This window comes from Triticum aestivum, chromosome 3B (assembly GCF_018294505.1).
Source record: "Triticum aestivum cultivar Chinese Spring chromosome 3B, IWGSC CS RefSeq v2.1, whole genome shotgun sequence".
Classification (NCBI taxonomy): domain Eukaryota; kingdom Viridiplantae; phylum Streptophyta; class Magnoliopsida; order Poales; family Poaceae; genus Triticum; species Triticum aestivum.
The window spans coordinates 224,636,107-224,648,711 of NC_057801.1; positions in this window are offsets into that span (position 1 = coordinate 224,636,107).

The window sequence follows — 12,605 nt, forward strand, 5'->3', positions numbered from 1 at the left end:
AGCATGAATATGATTGGATCATGTTTATTGCAATACGTTATTCATTTATGTCAAAGAATAATTGTTGTTCTGCTTACATGAATAAAACCTTCTATGGTCATACACTTAATATAAATGGTTTATTGAAACTCGATCCTAGTGATACAAATATTCATAATATTGATGCCAAAAGATGCAAAGTTGATAATGATAGTGCAATATACTTATGGCACTGTCATTTATGTCATATTGGTGTAAAGCACATGAAGAAACTCCATGCGGATGGACTTTTGGATCACTTGATTATGAATCATTTGATGCTTGCGAACCATGCCTCATGGGCAAGATGACTAAGGCTCAGTTCTCTGGAACAATGGAGCAAACCACTGACTTATTGGAAATAATACATACTGATGTATGTGGTATGATGAGTATTGAGGCTCGCGGCAGGTATCACTATTTTCCAACCTTCACAGATGATTTGAGCAGATATGGGTATATCTACTTAATGAAACACAAGTATGAAACATTTGAAAAAGTTCAAAGAATTTTAGAGTGAAGTGGAGAATCATCGTAAGAAGAAAATAGAGTTTCTACGATCTGATCATGTAGGCGAATATTTGAGTTACGAGTTTGGCTTCATTTAAAACAATGTGGAATAGTTTCACAACTCACGTCACTTGCAACACTACATCGTAGTGGTGTGTCCGAACATCGTAACCGTACTTTATTAGATATGGTGCGATCTATGATGTCTCTTACTAATTTACCACTATCGTTTTGGGGTTATGCATTAGAGACAGCTGCATTCACGTTAAAGAGGGCACCATCTAAATCTGTTGAGACGACACCGTATGAACTATGGTTTGGCAAGAAACCTAAGATGTCGTTTCTTAAAGTTTGGGGTTGCGATGCTTATGTGAAAAAGCTTCAGCCTGTTAAGCTCAAACCCAAATTGGAGAAGTGTGTCTTCATCGGATACCCAAAGAAACTGTTGGGTATACCTTCTATCACAGATCCGAAGGCAAAATCTTTGTTGCTAAGAATGGATCCTTTCTAGAGAAGGAGTTTCTCTCGAAAGAAGTGAGTGGGAGGAAAGTAGAACTTGATGAGGTAATTGTACATTCTCTCGAATTGGAAAGTAGTTCATCACAGAAATCAGTTCCAGTGATGCCTACACCAACTAGATAGGAAGCTATTGATAATGATCATGAAAACTTCAGATCAAGTTACTACCGAACCTCATAGGTCAACCAGAGCACGTTCTGCACCAGAGTTGTACGGTAATCCTGCTCTGGAACAATCAAATCCTGGAAGATATGCTCCGAGCTTCTGTTATCTCATTCGGAATGGATTGGGAAAAATAACTTCCATTTGCCGAATTTGCTTATAACAATAGCTATCAATTTAGCTTGGGCAAAGCTCCTTTTGAAGTTCTCTGACGCATTCTACTTGACCACTTGATTGAGGCTGGAAGGCGGTGCTAAAGTAGAGACGATTTCCCATAGAATTTTGGAAACTTTCCCAAAATTGAGAGGTGAAGATACTCCACGATCTGAGTTAATTTCCAATGGAACACCATGAAGAGAAACTATTCGAGAGATATAACCTATGAACGATGAGGAAGCGATGATGAGCCCAGATTCCGTGAAATGGCTTGAGGCCATGAAATCTGAGATAGGATCCATGTATGAGAACAAAGTATGGACTTTGGTTGACTTTCCCGATGATTGGAAAGCCATAGGGAATAAATTGATCTTCTAGAAGAAGACTGACACTGATGGTAATGTTACTGTCTACAAAGCTCAACTTGTTGACAAGTTCAAGGAGTTGACTATGATGATAATTTCTCACCTACAGCGATGCTTAAGTCTGTCCGAATCATGTTAGCAATTGGCGCATTTTATGATTATGAAATCCGACAAATGGATGTCAAAACTGCATTCCTTAATGGATTTCTCAAAGAAGAGTTGTATATGATGCAACCAGAAGGTTTTGTCGATCCTAAAGGAGCTAACAAAGTGTGCAAGCTCCAGTGATCCATTTATGGACTGGTGCAAGCATCTCGGAGTTGGAATATACGCTTTGATAGCGTGATCAAAGCATATGGTTTTATACAGACTTTTGGAGAAGCCTGTATTTACAAGAAAGTGAGTGGGAGCTCTGTAGCATTTCTAATATTATATGTGGATGACATATTGTTGATCACGAATGACATATATTTTTGGATAGCATAAAAGGATACTTGAATACGATTTTTTCAATAAAAAACCTCGGTGAAGCTACTTATATATTGAGCATCAAGATCTATAGAGATAGATCAAGACGCTTGATAGGACTTTCACAAAGCACATACCTTGACAAGATTTTGAAGGAGTTCAAAATGGATCAGTCAAAGAAAGGGTTCTTACCTGTGTTATGAGGTGTGAAGTTGAGTATGACTCAAAGCCCGACCACGGCAGAAGATAGAGAGAGAATGAAAGTCATTCCCTATGCCTCAGCCATAGGTTCTATACGATATGCCATGTTGTGTACCAGACCTATTGTGTACCTTGCCATGTTCGGCAAGGGGGTACAACAGTGATCCAGGAGTAGATCACTGGACAGCGGTCAAAATTATCCTTAGAGTACTAAGGAAATATTTCTCGGTTATGGAGGTGATAAAGGGTTTGTCGTAAAGAGTTACGACGATGCAAGCTCTAACACCGATCCAGATGACTCCGAGTGTCAATCTGAATACATATTGAAAGTGGGAGCAATTAGCTAGAGTAGCTACATGCAGAGCATTGTAGACATTAAAATTTGCAAAATACACACGCATCTGAATGTGACAGACCCGTTGACTAAATCTCTCTCACAAGAAAAACATGATCACACCTTAGTACTCTTTGGGTGTTAATTACATAGCAATGTGAACTAGATTATTGACTCTACTGAACCCTTTGGGTGTTGGTCACATAGCGATGTGAACTATGGGTATTAATCACATGAAGATGTGAACTATTGGTGTTAAATCACATGGCGATGTGAACTAGATTATTGACTCTAGTGCAAGTGGGAGACTGAAGAAAATATGCCCCAGAGGCAATAATAAAGTTGTTATTTATATTTCCTTATATCATGATAAATGTTTATTATTCATGCTAGAATTGTATTAACCGGAAACTTGGTACATGTGTGAATAGATAGACAAAACAAAGTGTCCCTAGTATGCTCTACTTGACTAGCTCATTAATTAAAGATGGTTAAGTTTCCTGACCATAGACATGTGTTGTCATTTGATGAACGGGATCACATCATTAGGAGAATGATGTGATGGACATGACCCATCCGTTAGCTTAGCATAATGATTGTTATGTTTTATTCATACTACTTTCTTCACGACTTATACATATTCCTTTGACTATGAGATTATGCAACTCCCGAATACTGGAGGAGCACCTTGTGTGCTATGAAACGTCACAATGTAACTGGGTGACTATAAAGATGCTCTATAGGTGTCTCCGAAGGTGTTTGTTGGGTTGGCATAGATGGAGATTAGGATTTGTCACTCTGAGTATCGGAGAGGTATCTCTGGGCCCTCTCGATAATGCACATCACAATAAGCCTTGCAAGCAATGTAACTAATGACATAGTTGCATGATGATGCATTACGGAACGAGTCATGAGACTTGCCGACAACGATATTGAACTAGGTATGAGGATACTGATGATCAAATCTCGGGCAAGTAACATACCGATGACAAAGGGAATTACATATGTTGTCATTGCAGTTTGACCGATAAAGATCTTCGTAGAATATGTAGGAATTGATACGTCTCCATCGTATCTATAATTTTTGATTGTTCCATGCCAATATTATACAAATTTCATATACTTTTGGCAACTTTTTATAGTATTTTTGGGACTAACATATTGATCCTGTGCCCAGTGCCAGTTCTTGTTTGTTGCATGTCTTATGTTTTGCAGAAACCCCATATCAAACGGAGTCCAAACGGGATAAAAACGGACGCATAATATTTTTGGAATATTTGTGATATCTGGGAAGAAGAATCAACACGAGCCGGTGCCCGAGGGGGCCACGAGGCAGGGGGCGCGCCTCAGGGGGGGGGGCAAGCGCGCCCCTGACCCTCGTGGGCACCCCGTAAGGCAGTTGCCGCTCTTTTGTTTCTGCAAGAAAGCTAATTTTCAGAAAAATCATGGCAAAGGTTTCAATCCAATCAGAGCTACGGATCTCCGGTTATAAAAGAAACGGTGAAAGGGCGGAATCTAGAACGCAGAAATAGAGAGAGACACACAGAGAGAGATCCAATCTCGGAGGGGCTCTCGCCCCTCCCACGCCCTGGAGACCATGGACTAGAGGGGAAACCCTTTTCCCATCTAGGGAGAAGGTCAAGGAAGAAGAAGAAGGGGGGGGGGCTCTCTCCCCCTTGCTTCCGGTGGTGCCGGAACGCCGCTGGGGCCATCATCATCATCGCGATCTACACCAACACCACCGCCATCTTTACCAACATCTCCATCACCTTCCCCCATCTATCTAAAGAGGTACACTCTCCCGCAACCCGCTGTAACCTCTACTTGAACATGGTGCTTTATGCTTCATATTATTATCCAATGATGTGTTGCCATCCTATGATGTCTGAGTAGATTTTCATTGTCCTATCGGTAATTGGTGAATTGCTATGATTGGTTTAATTTGCTTGTGGTTATGTTGCTTTCCTTTGGTGCCCATCATATGAGCGCACGCGTGGATCACACCATAGGGTTAGGTGTATGTGATAAGACTATGTATTGGAGGGCAAGAGTGACAGAAGCTTCAACCTAGCATAGAAATTGATGCATACGGGATTAAAGGGGGACCAATATATCTTAATGCTATGGTTGGGTTTTACCTAATAACGTTAGTAGTTGTGGATGCTTGCTAATAGTTCCAATCATAAGTGCATAGAATTCCAAGTCAGGGATGACATGCTAGCAGTGGCCTCTCCCACATAAAACTTTCTATCGGTCTAGTAAACTAGTCAATCGCGTAGGGACAATTTCGCAACTCCTACCACCACTTTTCCACACTCGCTATACTAACTTTATTGCTTCTTTAACTAAACAGCCCCTAGTTTTTATTTACGTGCTCTTTATATTCTTGCAAACCTATCCAAAAACACCTACAAAGTACTTCTAGTTTTATACTTGTTCTAGGTAAAGCGAACGTCAAACGTGCGTAGAGTTGTATCGGTGGTCGATAGAACTTGAGGGAATATTTGTTCTACCTTTAGCTCCTCGTTGGGTTTGACACTCTTACTTATCGAAAGAGGCTACAATTGATCCTCTATACTTGTGGGTTATGAAGACCTTTTTCTGGCGCCGTTGCCGGGGAGTTATAGCGTGGGGTGAATATTCTCGTGTGTGCTTGTTTGCTTTATCACTATGCTGTTTTTATTTTGTGCTCTTGTTTTCTATCTTTAGTTATGGGTAGGAAACGCAAAATACCAAAAAAATTAGTTCTACCTACTACACCAATGGTTGAATAAACTTTCAAAATCTATCACACTCCTAAAGGTTTTTACTTGGTTCATCTTTGATCCCTTTGTGCTCGTGCTGAAACCCCAACTAGCTTAGTTGAGGGAAACTCTTTAGATGAGCATGCTTGTTATGTGCGACACCACTTATCTAAAAAAGGGGAACTTTTACTGGATCAAATTCATCATTTGCAGTGCTGTGCCTGGAATTTATGTGAAATATATGATGTTACTTGCTGTTCTGAGAACCCTAAGAAACACCTTCCCTACCAATGTGAGTTTAGCAACAATGGAACTGTATCTTTGTATGCTAAGGGTGTTTATAATTACTATGATGTTCAAAAAATTGAAGAATTTGTTGCTTTTAAGGGTGCTTATGAAACGCTTCTTTGATTGAAAAGTATGATGCTACTCTTTAGAAATCTGAAAATTTTGCCATACTTAAATATTGTTATGATAATTATGCTTCTAATGCCTATGTTAAACCATATATTGAGGACTCCTCTGCTGTCCAAGAAGAGACTAATATTTTGCAGGAGTCTATGGAAGAAGGAATTGATGAAACTGTGAGCTCATTAGATGAAAAAGATGAGGAGGAGAGTGAAGAACAAAAGGAGGAAGAGCGGATTGATCACCCGTGCCCACCTTCTAATGAGAGTAACTCTTCAACTCAGACATTGTTTAATTTCCCTTCTTGCTCACCGAAGGATGAATGCTATGATGATTGTTATAATCCCGTTGATTCTTTTGAAATATCCCTTTTTGATGATGCTTTCTATACTTGTGGCCAAGATTCCAATATGAATTATGCTCATGGAGATGAACTTGCTATAGTCCCTTATGTTAAACATGAAATTGTTGCTATTGCACCCACGCATGATAGTCCTATTATCTTTTTGAATTCTCCCGACTACACTATATCGGAGAAGTTTGTGCTTATTATGGATTATATTGATGGGCCTTTTACCGTTGCACATGGTGATTTTGATGAATATAATATGCATGTGCTTGCTGCTCCTACTTGCAATTATTATGAGAGAGGAACTATATCTCCACCTCTCTATGTTTCCCACATGATAAAATTGCAAGAAACTGTTTATACTATGTATTGGCCTTTACTATGTGTGCATGAATTGTTCTTCTATGACATGTGATGCATAGGAAGAGAGTTAGACTTCGTCATTACATGATATATGTTACTTTGTGCTCACTACTAAATTACAAATCATGGCTAATTAAAATTGTCTTTGATATACCTTGGTGAGGGAGTCCTGGACTAGGGGGTGTCCGGACAGCCGGACTATCATCGTCCGCCGGACTCCAAGACTATGAAGATACAAGATTGAAGACTTCGTCCCGTGTCCGGATGGGACTTTCCTTGGCGTGGAAGGCAAGCTTGGCAATACGGATATGTAGATCTCCTACCATTGTAACCGACTCTGTGTAACCCTAGCCCTCTCCGGTCTATATAAACCGGAGGGCTTTAGTCCGTAGGACACAACATCCATTACAACAATCATACCATAGGCTAGCTTCTAGGGTTTAGCCTCCTTGATCTCGTGGTAGATCCACTCTTGTAATACACATCATCAATATTAATCAAGCAGGATGTAGGGTTTTACCTCCATCAAGAGGGCCTGAACCTGGGTAAAACATCGTGTCCCTCGTCTCCTGTTACCATCCGCCTAGACGCACAGTTCGGGATCCCCTATCCGAGATCCGCCGGTTTTGACACCGACATTGGTGCTTTCATTGAGAGTTCCTCTGTGTCGTCACCGATAGGCTTGATGGCTTCTTCAATCAACAACAACGCCGTCCAGGGTGAGACTTTTCTCCCTGGACAGATCTTCGTGTTCGGCGGCTTCGCACTACGGGCCAATTCACTTGGCCATCTGGAGCAGATCGAAAGCTACGCCCCTGGCCGTCAGGTCAGATTTGGAAGCCTAAACTTCACGACGGATATCCGCAGAGATTTGATCTTCGATGGATCCGAGACGCAGCCAAGCGTGCCGCACTGTCACGATGGGCATGATCTAACTCTACCGCTGGACAGTACCTTGGAGGCTGCACACGAATCCGCTCCGACCCATAGTCCGGAGCCGATTGCGCAGATCAAGGACGGGTGGCTGGACACCGCCTCGGGGGCTGCGACATCCACGGCGATGGAGCCTAAAACCAACCATGTCCCTTATAATGCTTGTGACTCCATGCCGGACTCCGAACCTCCCGCGCCCTTGCCAATCGAATCTGATTGGGCGCCGATCATGGAGTTCACCGCCGCGGACATCTTCCAACACTCACCCTTTGGCGACATCCTAAATTCGCTAAAGCATCTCTCGCTATCTGGAGAGCCCTGGCCGGATTACGGCCAGGATGGTTGGGATGCGGACAACAAAGAAATTCAAAACCCACCCACCACCCACTTTGTAGCCACTGTCGACGATTTAACCGACATGCTAGACTATGACTCCGAAGACATCGACGGTATGGACGATGATGCCGGAGACGAACAAGAACCAGCGCCTACAGGGCACTGGAAGACCACCTCGTCATATGACATATACATGGTGGACACCCCAAAAGATGGGGACGGCGAAGAAGCAGCGGAGGCAGATTCCTTAAAGAAACAGCCCAAGCGCCGACGTCAGTGGCGCCGCTCTAAATCCCGCCACAGCAAGAATGGAGATTCTGGCACAGGAGATAATAACACCCAAGAGAGTGCCGAAGACAATCCCCTCCAGCAAGATTCAGCGCAGGAGGATGCAGAAGCAAGCCCTCACGAGAGAGCGGCAGACGAAGAGGTCGAGGATGATAATTACATACCTCCCTCCGGAGACGAGGCAAGCCTCAACGATGACGAATTTGTCGTGCCGGAGGATCCCGTCGAACAAGAGCGTTTTAAAAGCAGGCTTATCGCCACGGCAAATAGCCTAAAGAAAAAGCAGCAGCAGCTTCAAGCTGATCAAGACCTGCTGGCCGACAGATGGACCGAGGTCCTCGCGGCCGAAGAGTATGAACTCGAACGCCCCTCCAAGAGCTACCCAAAACGCAAGTTGCTCCCCCGATTAGAGGAGGAAGCATACATACCTTCATCACCAACGCACAATACGGCCGACCGACCACCCCATGGTCGCGACAGAGAGGCATCCAGGCCCTCCACCAAGACCGTACCCCGGCATCGCTCCAAAAGTACGAAGCCAAGAGGGAACGCGCCGGACTTGCAAGATGTATTGGAGAACAAATCAAGGCAATCCAGATCTATTTATGGATCACGTGGGCGCCCCACGACCCACGACGAATACCGTCGAGCCGGATACAACAACTCCGGCCAGGCCGAACACATCAGACAACGCTCCCTTGAGCTACGTCGTGATATTGCTCAATACAGAGGCGCCGCACACCCGCTATGCTTCACTGACAAAGTAATGGATCATGAAATCCCTGAAGGGTTTAAACCCGTAAACATTGAATCCTACGATGGCACGACAGACCCTGCAGTTTGGATCGAAGATTATCTCCTTCACATCCATATGGCCCGCGGCGACGATCTCCATGCCATCAAGTATCTCCCACTCAAGCTTAAAGGACCAGCTCGGCATTGGCTTAACAGCTTGCCCGCAGAGTCAATTGGGGGTTGGGAAGACCTGGAAGCCGCATTCCTCGACAACTTCCAGGGCACATATGTGCGACCACCAGACGCCGATGACCTAAGCCACATAATTCAACAGCCAGACGAATCGGCCAGACAGTTCTGGACACGGTTCTTAACAAAGAAAAATCAAATCGTCGACTGTCCAGATGCAGAGGCCCTCGCAGCCTTCAAACATAACATCCGCGACGAGTGGCTAGCCCGGCACCTAGGACAGGAAAAGCCGAAATCCATGGCAGCCCTCACATCCTTAATGACTCGCTTCTATGCGGGAGAGGATAGCTGGCTAGCTCGCAGCAACAACCTCAGTAAAAATTCTGGTAGTCCGGATACCAAGGACCACAATGGCAGGTCGCGTCGAAGCAAAAATAAACGCCGCGTTAACAGCGACGACAAGGAGGATATGGCAGTCAACGCCGGATTCCGAGGCTCTAAACCCGGTCAGCGGAAGAAGCCATTTAAAAGAACCACTCTGGGTCCGTCCAATTTGGACCGAATACTCGACCGCTCATGCCAGATACATGGCACCCCCGAAAAGCCAGCTAATCACACCAATAGAGATTGTTGGGTATTCAAGCAAGCAGGCAAGTTAATTGCCGAAAACAATGACAAGGGGCTGCATAGCGACGATGAGGAAGAGACCCGGCCGCCGAACAGTAGAGGACAGAAGGGTTTCCCACCACAAGTGCGTACGGTAAACATGATATACGCAACCCATATACCCAAGAGGGAGCAGAAGCGTGCACTAAGGGACGTATATGCGATGGAGCCAGTTGCCCCGAAGTTCAATCCATGGTCCTCTTGCCCAATCACTTTCGATCGAAGAGACCATCCGACCAGCATCCGCCATGGCAGATTCGCCGCATTGGTTTTAGACCCAATCGTCGATGGATTTCACCTCACGAGAGTCCTGATGGACGGCGGCAGTAGCCTGAACCCGCTTTATCAGGATACAGTGCACAAGATGGGCATAGACCCCTCAAGGATTAAACCTACAAAGACGACCTTCAAAGGCGTCATACCAGGTGTTGAAGCTAATTGTACAGGCTCAGTCACACTGGAAGTGGTCTTCGGATCCCCGGATAATTTTCGGAGCGAGGAGTTAATCTTCGACATAGTCCCGTTCCGCAGCGGCTATCACGCCCTGCTCGGACGAACCGCGTTCGCAAAGTTCAATGTGGTGCCGCATTATGCATACCTCAAGCTCAAGATGCCAGGCCCTCATGGAGTCATTACGGTCAACAGAAATACGGAACGCTCCCTCCAAACGGAGGAACATACAGCGGCTCTCGCGGCAGAAGTACAGAGCAGCCTTCTAAGGCAATTTTCGAGTCCGGCCGTTAAAGGACCGGACACGGCCAAACGCGCTCGGAGCAACATCAATCAAGACCACCTAGCACGTTCCGAGCATGCGTAGCAATGCGGCCCCAACCCCAGCCCTCGCATAATTGCAAGACCAACCCTGCGCGTACATCATTACGCTCTGGAGATATCATGGGCATAGGGGAGGGGCACGACCACAATAGACCCAGAGTGCGGCTCGACCACACCAAGGGCTCCCACGTGTGTCACTCTTTTTTCATTTTTTTTCTTCTTATATACAGGACTCCGTTCACCAGAGGCCCTGTCCGGCGGGGCGCCCGCCGAACTCACGATGCAACAGCCAGGGAGGCAAAAAGGCTGCGACGAACACTCAGGTGGTCTCCATTAAGAGCATTAAATTTGATCAAACACACCAGTCCGCAGCCCACACCTGGAGGGGGACATGTTTAATTAGTCCAATCCCTTGCAGAATTCCTTAAATAAATAATGCAGCATTTTTTTCCTATAATTGCATCACTTTACATATATGTTCATTAATGACATCTTGCACCCGTATATTTTGGTACGGCCGAATACACCAGGGGCTTATGTTCCCCGCATTATGGTGTGATAAGTCCGAACACTTTCACAAGTGCGGCACCCCGAACTTATAGCATTATATGAATCGGCTCCGAATCATGTCTTGGGTCAATAGTTGGGTTTGCCCGGCTCCCATGTTTTGGTGCCTTACGTTCCGTTCTGTCGGCTAAGGTGGCACTGGGAGAACCACTGCGATTGCGCCCCGGTTCAGCTGGGCGAGCGCCTCAGTGGAGAAAGCTAAAACTGACTATCATGATAAGCCGAGAGACTGGTCACTGTTCGAGAGGTCTTTTCGAGGCCTTAAAGACTTATGCCGCTTCAAGCGAAGAACCGGATAATGTCCGGCCAAGGCGTGGATAGCACCCCTAACTCGGTCTTCCGAATACTAAGGGCTTCGCCGAAATTTAAAATTATAGAATTCTATGGCTAAGTGAGAGTGTTCAAGCATTATAAGTCCGGTTGCCTTGTTCGTTGTGTTGAGCGCCTCCCTAGATGGACCCAAAAATGGGAACAAGAGTGCTCAAGTTTATCCCGAACACCCCAGCACTCGTGGTTTGGGGGCTGAAGCCGACGACTTGCCATATCTCAGATTTTATAAACCGCCGCACAGAAGGTAATATTTTAAATCAAACAAGCGTTGCTTAGCGCATATGAACAAAGTTTTCAGCGCACAGGATAATACATAGCGAGTCTACTCAATAATTACATCTCTGGGGCACTCATCCGCAATCTTGCGGGAACCCTTCAGGACAGTCTTATAGTACATCTCGGGCGTATGATACTCCTTGTCCGCTGGCGGCGCGTTAGTGATAAGCCTCTCCGCATCCAGCCTGCCCCAGTGCACCTTTGCGCGGGCAAGGTGTAACGCCCCGGATTCGATGCGCCAGGTGTCTGCCAGTTATTCGCCATCATTGCCATCTCATTTGCTTGTGTGTTGCACTTTTCCATGTCATCATCTGCATTTCATATCATGTCATCATGTGCATCGCATTGGCATACGTGTTCGTCTCATGCATCCGAGCATTTTCCCCGTTGTCCGTTTCGTGAGCCGGCACTCCTATGTCCTCCGGCGTTCCCCTTTTGTCTTTCGTTGTGAGCGGGTGTTAAACATTCTCGGAATGGCCCGAGGTTTACCAAGCGGCCTTGGTATAGCACCGGTAGACCGCCTATCAAGTTTCGTGCCATTTGGAGTCCATTTGATACTCCAACGGTTAACAGGGTAACCGCAAAAGCCTCTTTTGTTTGCAGCTCAACACCCCATACAAAGTGGCCCAAAACCCAGCCAACTCCTCTCCATTCTCTCGGTCGTTCTATCACGATCGCGTGGCCGAAAACCGCACCTCATTTGGACTCTCCTAGCTCCCTCTACCTATAAATACACCTCCCCCTCCGAATTTTCAGGTCTAACCCTAGCCTTCTTCCTCCTCCCGCCGACGGACACGTCCACCCGCCGCCCCCTCTGCGAATCGCGCACCGCCACGTGCCCCCTCCACCCGTGCGGGCCCAGATCCGGCGCCGCCCGGCCCGTCCGTCCCCGCCGCCTCGCGCCTCGCCGCCGG